This window comes from Callithrix jacchus, chromosome 3 (assembly GCF_049354715.1).
Source record: "Callithrix jacchus isolate 240 chromosome 3, calJac240_pri, whole genome shotgun sequence".
Classification (NCBI taxonomy): Eukaryota; Metazoa; Chordata; class Mammalia; order Primates; family Cebidae; genus Callithrix; species Callithrix jacchus.
In genome coordinates, this window is record NC_133504.1 from 140,705,550 (window position 1) to 140,719,211 (window position 13,662).

General features: G+C 41.6%; 1 protein-coding gene across 8 annotated transcripts in view; it reads right to left on the bottom strand.

Annotated features, from left to right (window-relative positions):
- Positions 1 to 244, bottom strand: part of CRACD (capping protein inhibiting regulator of actin dynamics) — a 297,618-nt gene extending 297,374 nt beyond the window's left edge. For all 8 annotated transcript variants that reach the window (XM_078367204.1, XM_078367198.1, XM_078367192.1 and 5 more), the window contains exon 1: positions 43 to 244. The gene's annotated coding sequence lies outside the window, so the exon portion shown is untranslated. The remainder of the gene's footprint in view (positions 1 to 42) is intronic.
- Positions 245 to 13,662: the final 13,418 nt, after the last annotated feature.

Here is a 13,662-nt window from a genome sequence, read left to right on the forward strand (position 1 = left end):
CCCCATTGTCTGGCTCCTGCCGCGGGCCGAGCGGGAGCTCACCTGAGGTCCCCGCCTGGCGCTCGGGCTGGCAGAGCCGCTGGCAGACGACCGGCAGTCCAGGTCGGGCGGCGGACTCGGCGGCACAGCGCGCGACAGCCTCCACAGCAGCAGCCGCCGCGGCAGCAGCACCAGCAGCGCACCCGCCTCTCAGGCGGCCGCGGCCTCCATTGCTCTCCCCACCGCCGCCACCGCGCGGCACTGCGCGCCCGGCCCCGCGCGGCGTGGTCACATGCTCCGTCGGCGCCTCGGGCGCTCGGACCCGCGCCGCCGCGCCGCCGCCCCGCCCGGCTTCGTTCCGGGACCGCTGAGCGCGAGGTGCCGGCTTCCTTCACGCGCACTCCGTGAGTGGCGCTCACCGGACGGCTCCCCTCCCCAGGGGTGCTCAGAAACCCGGAGCGGGCCCTAGGGAGGGGCGTGGGGTTGACCAGTGAGTGCCCTCCTGGCTTCTGCAAAGCATGACCGAGGGAGGGCTGAACGCGTGGGGTCTGAAGTTACAGTAGTGGGCTCAGAGCGAGGCGCATCCGGCTTGAAGGAAGAACGTGGGACCGTCAGTCACCACCCCAGGGGATGCAAATTCGGCTCCTGTTACTCTCACTTAATAGGGTATACCTGGAGCCCAGGGGGAGTTTCGCCCTGTAGAGTCCCTGCCATAAGAAATGGCACTGGAACTCCTGAGAGTTGAGGAAGTGGGAAAATGCCACCTAGAAACAGGCTAGAAATTGCATTGTTGAGTCGCTGTACATCTGAACGGAGTGACGTAGACATGGGGGATTACTGTCCCCAGCCATAATGAAATTAAATATTGATTTTGATGCTTTAAGGAAAATAATTACTTATTTTGTGGGCTAACGAAGAAACCACAGTCTCTTCCTTCGTACTTTTTGCTATGACTATGTCAATGCAACTACTGAAAATCAGTTTTTGGTGGTCTTTTTAGTTTACTATGTATGCAAGGATGCTAAAAATAATTGAGTGTCATTATTATTATTATTATTTTGAGACGGAGTTTCGCTGTTGTTACCCAGACTGGAGTGCAATGGCACGATCTCGGCTCACCGCAACCTCCGCCTCCTGGGTTCAAGCAATTCTCCTGCCTCAGCCTCCTGAGTAGCTGGGACTACAGGCGCACACCACCATGCCCAACTAATTTTTGTATTTTTAGTAGAGACGGGGTTTCACCTTATTGACCAGGATGGTCTCGATCTCTTGACCTCATGATCCACCCGCCTCGGCCTCCCAAAGTGCTGGGATTATAGGCGTGAGCCTCGGCCTTGAGTATCATTATTAAACAAAGCAAAATGACTAGACAAAAGATGCAAAATATGAAAGATAGTCCTAATATATACCCAGTATTGAGCCAATGTCCCAAATGACAAAACAGAACTAGCAATTTCTCTTTTTTTCTTTTCTTTTTAATTTGAGACGGAGTTTCACTCTTGTTGCCCAGTCTGGAGTGCAGTGGCGCAATCTCAGCTCACTGCAACCTCTGCCTCCCCAGTTCAAGCGATTCTCCTCCTGCCTCAGCCTCCCAAGTAGCTGGGATTACAGGCATTGCCACCATGCCCTGCTAATTTTTGTACTTTTGGTAGAGACGGGGTTTCAAACAAACAAACAAAAAAAGAAGTTCTTAGAAGCCAAAAATCAAATTTATGAAGAACATATAGCTGGGGTGTTGTTTTTGATATATATTATAGTCTTGCCAACTACATGAAAACACGCTCAGATGTCCATATAAAAATTCAAATGTCTGTAAGTCAAATGTAGGTCTACTATCTTTTCATTTTGTAGGACAAGGCACCGCAATTCATCATATGCACCCCAAAATATTGCCAGATTTCTGGAGAAATGATGCTTATGTTGGAGCATGCTAACAACTAGACTTAGTGTCTCATGGGCCTTGGAAATCGGAAACCATCAGGCACCAGTTTTGACAGGTGCTGTTTGATCCCCTCACTTTTCAAATAGTTTGTTCATAGTGACTACATCCAGGGCTATAACAAGATTGTGTGGCACGCTAACCCCAAGTATTAGTCTACTATTCCACTTTTTTAATAACTAACTGCTTACCAGTTGAAACATTTTTCAGAGGCCATACTACAAAAAAAAAAAAGATGTAGAACATCTAGAATTTTTTTTAACTCTTAACTATATAACTGCTAAATGGTTTTAGAAATGTGTTAGGGGTTATAGAAAATATGTGGGAAAGAAACTTCATCGTTAGATTGGTAGTTTCTGTTGTAGGGATACTTGCGCTGTAGGAGACATTTTGGCAGTGTCTTGGACGTATTTTTGTTTGTCTGCACTGGGGATGGCAGGTGCTACTGCTGGGCATCTACTGGGTAGAAGCCATAGATGCTGCTAAGAATCCTACAATGCCCAGGACAGCCCCCACAACCTAGAATTATCCAGCCCCAAATGACAATAGTGCTAAGGTTAAGAAACACTGGGTTAGACCAAGGGTTTCCAAAGCTGCTTCATTCTATAATCCACCATGTCTATGTATCATCCGTTTCCATGACTTTCTGTCCCTTGACATGAGTCCTGGATAATTCAATTAACTTCAGATATTTCCTCAAATTAGTAAAATGGTGATAACTGTTCTATTTCACATACCTTCTAAATTACCATTACTTTTGTGTCTGAAAATTAAGCAATGGAAAAATAAAATAGGCAAATACTAGCATAAGAAAACAGAGAGACCACTGCATATCCATATGCAAAATAATCAATTTGGACCCCTATCTCACCATATAAAAAATTAACTCAAATGGATCATATAGATCTAAAGAGCTAAAACTATAAAACTCTTAGAAGAAAACAAATGCATAAATCATGTCCTTCAGTTAGACAGTGGTTTCTAAGATATGACATCAAAAATACAAGCAATGCAAGCGAAAAATAATATCAAAATTTAAAACTTGTATGTTGCACATGATATCAGGAGAGTGAAAGTATAATACATGGAATTGTATTATATAAAATACAATGTTATATCTAACAAGGGACTTGTATATGGAATACAGAAAGAACTCGTAACACTCAATGATAAAATGACAAATAACCCAATTTTATGGTGAGCAAAGGAATTGAACTCCAATGAAAATACACAAATGAGGGGACTCAAGATGGCGCTGTGAGAACAACCCAGGATTGGAGCCCGCGTTGAATTCGCAAACGGTGAGTCAGTGCTGCATTTCCAGACTGATCTTTGTTGCCCACAGAACGGGGAAACTCCCAAGTATAAAAACACACGGGACGCCAGGCAGTAGGTCTGCCTGGCAAAGCCGGCAGCCGGGGCGGCGGCGGCCGGCCCTACCCAGCAATCCCCACAGGGCGCGCTTGTCCGGGTGCCTTGTTGAACCGGCAACCTGAGACTTGAGAGGGCTGGACTTGAGACTGAACGAGACTTGCACAGTAGCCCAGCCCAGGGGATTGCAGGAACAGATCGCTTGGGATACCCAGTGGGACGAACAAAACCACGATTTCAAACTATCCCGGGCAGACGGTCCGAGACGCTCTGTGGGGGAAGGGCGTCCACCACTACGGAGGCAACCTGCCCCAACTGATATACGCGCCCACTGCTGAGGCAGCCAGCCGTTGCCGAGGCAACCCGCCCCAACTGAGATACACGCCCACTGCTGACGCAGCCAGCCGTTGCCGAGGCAACCCGTCCCTACTGAGATACACGCCCACTGCTGACGCAGCCTGCCGTTGCTGAGGCAACACGCTACAACGAAGAGACTCCGCCGCAGGGCGTGGCGGAGACCACAGCAGAGCCGGCAGGAACAGCGCGAATCACACAACAGCAGGGCGGAGCCTCGGCAGCCAAACAGTGGCTAGTCTGCCTTTGAGCTGGGCAGGACACCTGATCGGACATCCAAAAATAAAGCCCAAACCCCTCAACACAGAGCATTTGAGGAAAAAAAAAAAAGGGTTGTTTAATGAGCTGTGTTGCAGCAGAATCAAACATAGCAGCCTAACAGCCCTGAATGAACAACAGAGTGCACAGCTCAGCAATTAAACCCCTATAAAGTACAAACTGTCTCCTCAAGCAGCTCCCTGACCCCTCTATATCCAAAAGACTGTCATTAGGCAGGCATCATCCTGGGACAAAGAGAGCAGAAAAAGAAACTGGTAGCATCCCTCGCTGTGCCACGGCTACTAGAGGTGCACACCAGACAAGCAGGGTCTGGAGCGGACCTCAACAGTCGTACAGCGAAGGGGCTAGACTGGTAGAAGGAAATCCAAGCAACAGAAATACTTCATCATCAACATTCTGGGTGTCCACTCAGAGACCCAAACGAAAAGTCAGCAACTACGCAGACGACCAGCGGACAAATCCACAAAGATGGGAAGAAACCAGCGCAAAAAGGAGGAAAACACCCGAAACCAGAACACATCGCCTCCTAGAAAGGACCAAAACTCCTCACCAGCAAGGGAACAAAGCCGGACGGAGAATGACTGTGACGAAATGACGGAATTAGACTTCAGAAGATGGATAATGAGAAACTTTTGTGAGCTAAAAGATCATGTATTAAATCAATGCAAAGAAACTAAGAACCTTGAAAAAAGATTTGAAAAAAGATTCGAGGAAATGATAACAAGAATGGATACCTTAGAGAGGAATATGAATGAATTAAAGGAGCTGAAAAACACAATACGAGAACTTCGCGAGGCAAACGCAAGTTTCAATAGCCGAATTGACCAAGCAGAAGAAAGAATATCTGAAGTCGAAGACCTACTCAATGAAATAAAACGAGAAACCAAGATCAGAGAAAAAAGCGCAAAAAGGAATGAACAAAGTCTCCAAGAAATGTGGGACTATGTGAAAAGACCTAACCTACGTTTGATAGGTGTACCAGAAGGGGACGAAGAGAATGAATCCCAGCTGGAAAATACTCTTCAGGACATCATCCAGGAAAATTTCCCCCACCTAGCAAGACAAGCCAACACTCAATTGCAGGAAATACAGAGAACACCACAAAGATATTCCGCAAGAAGAGCAACCCCAAGGCACATAATCGTCAGATTCAACAGGGTTGAAATAAAGGAGAGAATACTAAGGGCAGCCAGAGAGAAAGGTCGGGTCACCCACAAAGGGAAGCCCATCAGACTCACAGCAGATCTCTCGGCAGAAACACTACAAGCCAGAAGAGAGTGGGGGCCAATATTCAACATTCTTAAAGAAAAGAACTTTCAACCCAGAATTTCATATCCAGCCAAACTGAGCTTCAGAAGTGAAGGAAGTATAAAATCCTTTGCGAACAAGCAAGTACTCAGAGATTTTGTCACCACCAGGCCTGCTTTACAAGAGCTCCTAAAAGAGGCACTACACATAGAAAGGATCAATCAGTTCCAGCCATTCCAAAATCACACTGAATGCTAAAGAGCTTCAACATAATGAAGAATCTACAACAACTAACAGGCAAAACAGCCACTTAGAATCAAAATGGCAGTATCAAATTCACACATAACAATATTAACCCTAAATGTAAATGGACTAAATGCACCAATCAAAAGACACAGACTGGCAAATTGGATAAAAATCCAAAACCCATCAGTGTGCTGTATCCAGGAAACCCATCTCACATGCAAGGATACACAAAGGCTCAAAATAAAGGGATGGAGGAAGATTTACCAAGCTAATGGAAAGCAAAAAAAAGCAGGAGTTGCAATTCTCATCTCTGATAAAATAGACTTTAAAGCAACAAAGATCAAAAGAGACAAAGAAGGCCATTACATAATGGTAAAAGGATCGATACAACAAGAAGAGCTAACGATCCTAAACATATATGGACCCAACACAGGAGCACCCAGATACATAAGGCAAGTTCTTAATGACTTACAGAAGGACTTAGACTCCCACACAATAATAGTGGGAGACTTTAACACTCCACTGTCAATACTAGACAGATCAACCAGACAGAAAATCAACAAGGATACCCAGGGCTTGAACTCAGACCTGGAGCAAGCAAACCTGGTGGACATTTACAGAACTCTCCACCCCAAATCCACAGAATACACATTCTTCTCAGCACCACATCACACCTACTCTAAAATTGACCACATAATTGGAAGTAAAGCACTGCTCAACAAATGCAAAACAACTGAAATCATAACAAACAGCCTCTCAGACCATAGTGCAATCAAGTTAGAACTCAGAATTCAGAAACCGACCCAGAACCGCACAGCTTCATGGAAACTGAACAACTGGCTCTTGAATGTTGACTGGGTAAACAACGAAATGAAGGCAGAAATAAAGAAGTTCTTCGAAACCAATGAGAATGAAGACACAACGTGCCAGAACCTCTGGGACACATTTAAAGCAGTCTCTAGAGGAAAGTATATAGCAATAAGTGCCCATATGAGGAGAATGGAGAGATCGAAAATTGACACCCTATCGTCAAAATTGAAAGAGCTAGAGGAGCAAGATCAAAAAAACTCAAAACCCAGCAGAAGACAAGAAATTACTAAGATCAGAGCTGAGCTGAAGGAGATTGAGACACGAAAAACCCTTCAAAAAATCAATAAATCCAAGAGCTGGTTTTTTGAAAAGATCAACAAAATAGACAGACCACTAGCCAGATTGATTAAAAATAAAAGAGAGAACAACCAAATAGATGCAATAAAAAATGATAAAGGGGAAATCACCACAGATTCCACAGAAATTCAAACCATCATCAGAGAATATTACAAACAACTCTATGCGCATAAACTAGTAAACCTGGAAGAAATGGATAAATTCCTGGACTCCTGTGTCCTCCCAAGCCTAAACCAGGAGGAAGCTGAAACTATGAATAGACCAATAACAAGGTCTGAAGTTGAGGCAGCAATTAAGAGCCTACCTCACAAAAAAAGCCCAGGTCCAGATGGGTTCACAGCCGAATTCTACCAGACACACAAAGAGGAGCTGGAACCATTCCTTCTAAAACTATTTCAAACAATCCAAAAAGAGGGAATCCTTCCCAAATCATTTTATGAGACCAACATCATCCTGATACCAAAACCCGGCAGAGACCCAACGAGAAAAGAAAACTTCAGGCCAATATCCATGATGAACATAGATGCAAAAATCTTCAATAAAATATTGGCAAGCCGATTGCAACAGCAAATCAAAAAACTTATTCATCATGATCAAGTAGGATTCATCCCAGGGATGCAAGGCTGGTTCAACATACGCAAGTCTATCAACGTAATTCACCACATAAACAGAACCAAAAACAAAAACCACATGATTATCTCAATTGACGCAGAGAAGGCATTTGACAAAATTCAACAGCCCTTTATGCTAAAAACCCTCAATAAACTCGGTATCGATGGAACGTATATCAAAGTAATAAAAGCTATTTATGACAAACCAACAGCCAATATCATACTGAATGGGCAAAAACTGGAAGCATTCCCTTTGAAATCTGGTACTAGACAAGGATGCCCTCTCTCACCACTCCTATTCAATATAGTACTGGAAGTTCTAGCCAGAGCAATCAGGCAAGAAAAAGAAATAAAGGGTATTCAAATAGGAAAGGTGGAAGCCAAATTGTCTCTATTTGCAGACGACATGATAGTATACCTAGAAGACCCCATCACCTCAGCCCAAAAACTCCTGAAACTGATAAACAACTTCAGCAAAGTCTCAGGATATAAAATCAATGTGCAAAAATCACAAGCATTCGTCTACACCAATAACAGACTTAAAGAAAGCCAAATCAAGAGCGAACTGCCATTCGCAATTGCTACAAAAAGAATAAAATACCTTGGAATACAACTCACAAGGAACGTAAGGGACCTCTTCAAGGAGAACTACAAACCACTGCTCAACGAAATCAGAGAGGACACAAACAGATGGAGAAACATTCCATGTTCATGGTTAGGAAGAATTAATATCGTGAAAATGGCTATACTGCCCAAAGTAATTTACAGAATCAACGCTATCCCCATCAAGCTACCATTGACTTTCTTCACAGAACTGGAAAAAACCACCATGAACTTCATATGGAACCAAAAGAGAGCCCGCATAGCCAAGTCAATTCTAAGCAAAAAGAACACAGCGGGGGGCATCACACTACCGGATTTCAAACTATACTACAAGGCTACAGTAATCAAAACAGCATGGTACTGGTACCAAAACAGAGATATAGACCAATGGAACAAAACAGAGGCACCGGAGGCAACACAACATACATACAACTATTCAATCTTTGATAAACCTGACAAAAACAAGCAATGGGGCAAGGATTCCATGTTTAACAAATGGTGTTGGGAAAACTGGCTAGCCATGTGCAGAAAGCAGAAACTGGACCCCTTCCTGACACCTTACACTAAAATTAACTCCAGATGGATTAAAGACTTAAACATAAGACCTGGCACCATAAAAACCCTAGAAGGAAATCTAGGCAAAACTATCCAGGACATAGGAGTAGGCAAGGACTTCATGAACAAAACACCAAGAGCATTGGCAACAAAAGCCAAAATAGACAAATGGGACCTAATGAAACTCCACAGCTTCTGCACGGCAAAAGAAACAGTCACTAGAGTGGATCGGCAACCAACAGAATGGGAAAAAATTTTCGCAGTCTACCCATCTGACAAAGGGCTGATATCCAGAATTTACAAACAACTCAAGCAGATTTACAGGAAAAAAACAAACAAGCCCATTCAAAAGTGGGCAAAGGATATGAACAGATACTTTACGAAAGAAGACATATATGAGGCCAACAATCATATGAAAAAATGCTCATCGTCACTGGTCATCAGAGAGATGCAAATCAAAACCACATTGAGATACCATCTCACGCCAGTTAGAATGGCGATTATCAAAAAATCTGGAGACAACAGATGCTGGAGAGGATGTGGAGAAAAAGGAACACTTTTACACTGTTGGTGGGAGTGTAAATTAGTTCAACCATTGTGGAAGACAGTGTGGCGATTCCTCAAGGCCTTAGAAATAGAAATTCCATTTGACCCAGCAATCCCATTACTGGGTATATATCCAAAAGACTATAAATCGTTCTACTATAAGGACACATGTACACGAATGTTCATTGCAGCACTGTTTACAATAGCAAAGACCTGGAATCAACCCAAATGCCCATTGATAATAGACTGGATTGGAAAAATGTGGCACATATACACCATGGAATATTATGCAGCAATCAGAAATGATGAGTTCGTGTCGTTTGTAGGGACATGGATGAATCTGGAAAACATCATCCTCAGCAAACTGACACAAGAACAGAAAATGAAACACCGCATATTCTCACTCATAGGTGGGTGATGAAAAATGAGAACACATGGACACAGGGAGGGGAGTACTAAACACTGGGGTCTATTGGGGGGAAAAGGGGAGGGCCAGTGGGAGGGGGAGGTGGGGAGGGATAGCCTGGGGAGAAATGCCAAATGTGGGTGAAGGGGAGAAGAAAAGCAAAGCACACTGCCATGTGTGTACCTACGCAACTGTCTTGCATGCTCTGCTCATGTACCCCAAAACCTATAATCCAATAAAAAATTAAAAAAAAAAAAAATAAAAATAAAAAAAAAATAAAAAAAAAAAAAGAAAATACACAAATGACCAATGAGCAAATGAAAAGATGCTTAACATCATTAACCATTAGGGAAATGCAAATCAAAATCACGATGAAACACCACTTTGCACCTAGGGTGGTCATAATGAAAAAGACAAATAATTACAAGTGTTGGTGAGGACATAGAGAAATTGGAACCTTCATATATTCTGGTGATAGAATAACCAATAACCCAGTAATCCTACTCCTAGATATATACCCAAGAGAAATGAAAACATATCCACACAAAAACGTATACATGAGTGTTTATAACAGTATTATTTAGAATGGCCAAAAAGTGGAAACAACTCAAAGGTCCATCAACTTATGAATGTATTAAACAAAATGTGGATATCCATACAGTGGAGTATTATTTGGCATTAGAAAGGAATGAAGTGCTGGCTGATAGATATATGCTGCATGTATGAACCTTGCATGCAACATGGATGAACCTTGAAAACATTATGCTAAGTGAAAGAAACCAGACTCAAAAGACCACATGTGATAGGATTTCATTTGTAGCAAATGTCCAGACAGTCGACTTTATAGAGCTAGTAGTAGATTATGATTGTGGGGAGGAGGAGCTGTGGGGAAATGGAGAGTGACTGTTAATGGGTATGTGCGTATGGCTTTTCTTTTCTTGAGATGGGGTCTTGCTCTGTCATCCAGGCTGGAGCAGTGGTGTGATCTTGGCTCATTACAACTTCTGCTTCCTGGGCTCAAGTGATCCTCCCACCTCAGCCTCAAAGTAGCTGGGACTACAGGCACATGCCACCACACCAGCTAAATTTTTAATTTTTTTGTAGAGATGGAGTTTCTTTGTGTTGCCCTGGCTGGTCTTGAAATCCTGGGCTCAAGTGATCCACCCACCTTAGCCTCCCAATGTGTTAGGACTACAAGTGTGAGCCACTGTGCCCAGCCAGTGTAGGGTTTCTTTTGGCGATGATGAAAATGTTCTAAAATTGCAGTAACGGCTGCATAATTCTGTAAATATACTAAAAGTCATCAAATCTTATAATTTAATTGGGTGAATTTTATGGCATGTAAATTATATCTCAATTAAGTTGTTACGAAATAGAAGACAGAATAAGTTGCAATATTAATGTCTGGTAAAAGAGATTTCATGGTAAAGAGTATAAGTGCTAAAAGGTACAAGCCAACAAAAAATATATAACAGTCCTGAAATATATGTATCTAACAACAGAGCTTTTCAGTTACTGACACAGTAAAAAATGCATAAATAAAAATAAAATTCTTGCTTTAATTAATTAAAATTCCTTACATAGTAAAAAAAAAAGTTAATAAAATTATTGCTTTAATAAACTACAGATAGTTCCCAACTTAGGATGATTTAACTTACGGTATGTCAACTTTATGATGCTCTAAAACCATTCGGGTTGTCACTTTCAGTATAGTAGTCAATAAACTTCATGAGATAGTCAACACTTGATTATAAAATGTGTTTGTGTTAGATGATTTTGTCAAACTAACATAAGTGTTCTGAGGATGTTTAAGGTAGGCTACACTAAGCTATAATGTTCAGTAGGCTAGAGATAGTAAGTGCATTTTCAACTTAAGGATATTTTCAACTTACAGTGGGTTTAGCAGGACATAATCCCATCATAAGGCAAGGAGCATTCTATATTTAAGGCAAAAGCTGAAAAGAAAAAGTAAACAACTCTACTCTCATGGTGAGAGATATTTTAATTTTTCTTGGAAATTAACATATCAAGTAGACAGAGATAATTATACAGAGAATTCACAAACTTGATCTAAACGATATCAAGACTTGCATCTGTAGTCCCAGTTACTCAAGAGACTGAGTGGGGAGAATCCTATTAGCCCAGGAGTTTGAGGATGCAGTGAGCTATGATCACATTTCAGCCTGGGCAACCAAGCAAGACCCTGTCTCCAAAAACAAAAAACAAGAAAAGTGCAGACCCAACAAACAGAAAATATGTATTTTACACAAAAATTTTTGGAATGATCACAAAAGTTAAGTTTTAAGCCAAAAAATAACAAATTTCAAAAAGCTAAATCCACAGAGGCCACTTTCTTTAATCAAAATTCAATAAATTAGAAATTCATAACAGAATCCTATCTACTTAAAAACTTTAAAACTTCCTTTTAAATAAATAACTCTTTTGTTAAAAATAGGGTGAACATACTTTCCAGTTCACCTGGGACAGGCTCAGTTAACACTTATTGTCCTGACATAACACATATACTGTCATGTACTGCAAAGTGATGTTTTAGCCAACAAAGAACCATATATACAACAGTGGTGCCGTAAGATTATAATACTACATGTTTACGATGCCTTTTCTATGTTTGGATATGTTTAGATACACAAATATCATTATACTTGCCTATGGTATTCTGTACACTAACAGGCTGTACAGGTTTGTAGCCTAGGAGCAATAGGCTATACCATGTACTCTAGATGTGTAGTAGGCTATACCACCGAGGTTTGTATACACTCTCTGATGTTCACATGTGATGAAATCTCCTGAAGGAAATTTCTCGGAACAACAAATTCCTGTGGTTAAGTGATGCATAACTGTATTTTGCTTTTCAAAGTGTCTCAATTTGTATGATAAGTTACATGGTGACCCCAATAAGGAATACCAGAACTGAATTGGACTCTACTTAGAAAGTAATGCCAAAAACGAATGACCAAAAAAATCTGTGGGGGTACAGTCCAAGAGGTTCTCAGAGGAAATTGTGTAGCCTTTAATGCATAAATCGGAAAATAAGGAAGACTAAAAATAAATTGAACATATACTCAAGAATGTGAACAAATGAAAAAGAAGGAAGAAGGCAGAAGGCAGGAAGGAATGAAAGCAGAAGTTAATGAAATAAAAAACAAATCAAACAGCAGATTTCACCAATAAAATTAAAAGTTTCCTCCCCTTGGGGGGGAGAAAAAAAAAACCATGGCTAGGTGCAGTGGCTCACGCCTGTAATCCCAACAGTTTGGGAGGCTGAGGCAGGAGGATTGCTTGAGCCCAGGAGTTTGAGATTAGTTTGGGCAACATACTGAGACCCTGTCTCTACCAATATGTATATATTTTTAAATAGCCCAGTGTGGTGGCATACACCTGTAGTCTCAGCTACTGAGGAGGTTGAGGTGGGAGGATCACTTGAGCCCCAAAGTTTAAGGCTGCAGGAGCCATAATTATGCCTCTGCACTCGTCTTGGCAACAGCAAGACCAAAAAAAAAAAAAAAAAAGACGGAAAGGGGGAGGGAGGGAGGGAGAAGGAGAAGTGAGGGGGAAGGAAAGGAAGGAAGAAGGAGGAGGAAGGAAACAAAGGAAGGAAGAAGAAGGAGGAGGAAGGAAGGGAGGGAAGAAAAGAGAGAGAAAGAGAAAAGAAAGAACAAAGGAAGGAAGGAAAGAAAGGAAGAAAGAGGGAGGAAAAAAGATAAACTGATTTCTGATCTATCAGTTAAGAGATACAAGAAATAAACACTTCACAAGAAAAAGATAACTAAGGTATGGATGACCTTTTAAACATGTAGATAAAATAGAAGATTTTCCAGAAAAAAATTAATTACCAAGCTGACTTAAAGAGGGGGAGAAAATCTAATTTGTAGAAGAAATTCAAAAGGTGGTCAGATAGTTTCCTCAGAAAAGACACCTATCCAAGCGATTTTATGAGTCAGTCCCCTGTAATGCAAAAAATTCCAGAACATGGGAAGAAAGAGGTTTTACTATCTATTCTTGGAAACTACGATACTGTGACATCAAAGCCAGACCATGCTGCTTGTACGAAACAGGAAACTACAGGTCAGTCCCACTTCTGAACATAGAGTTTTAAAATCTCAATAAAGTACTAGAAGATCAAAAGCAGTACTGCATTAAAAATAGTATTATAGTTCAGGAAATGAATAGTGGTGATAGATGTACAACATTGTGAATATACTCAATGCCACTGAAAAAATCATTAAATGGTAAGTTTCATGTATATTTTACCAAAACAAAAAATTTAATATTTTTGAAAGAGAAAATTTTCTGCTATCGCTTGTTGATACATATGTTTTGAACAAAGGTTCTGACAG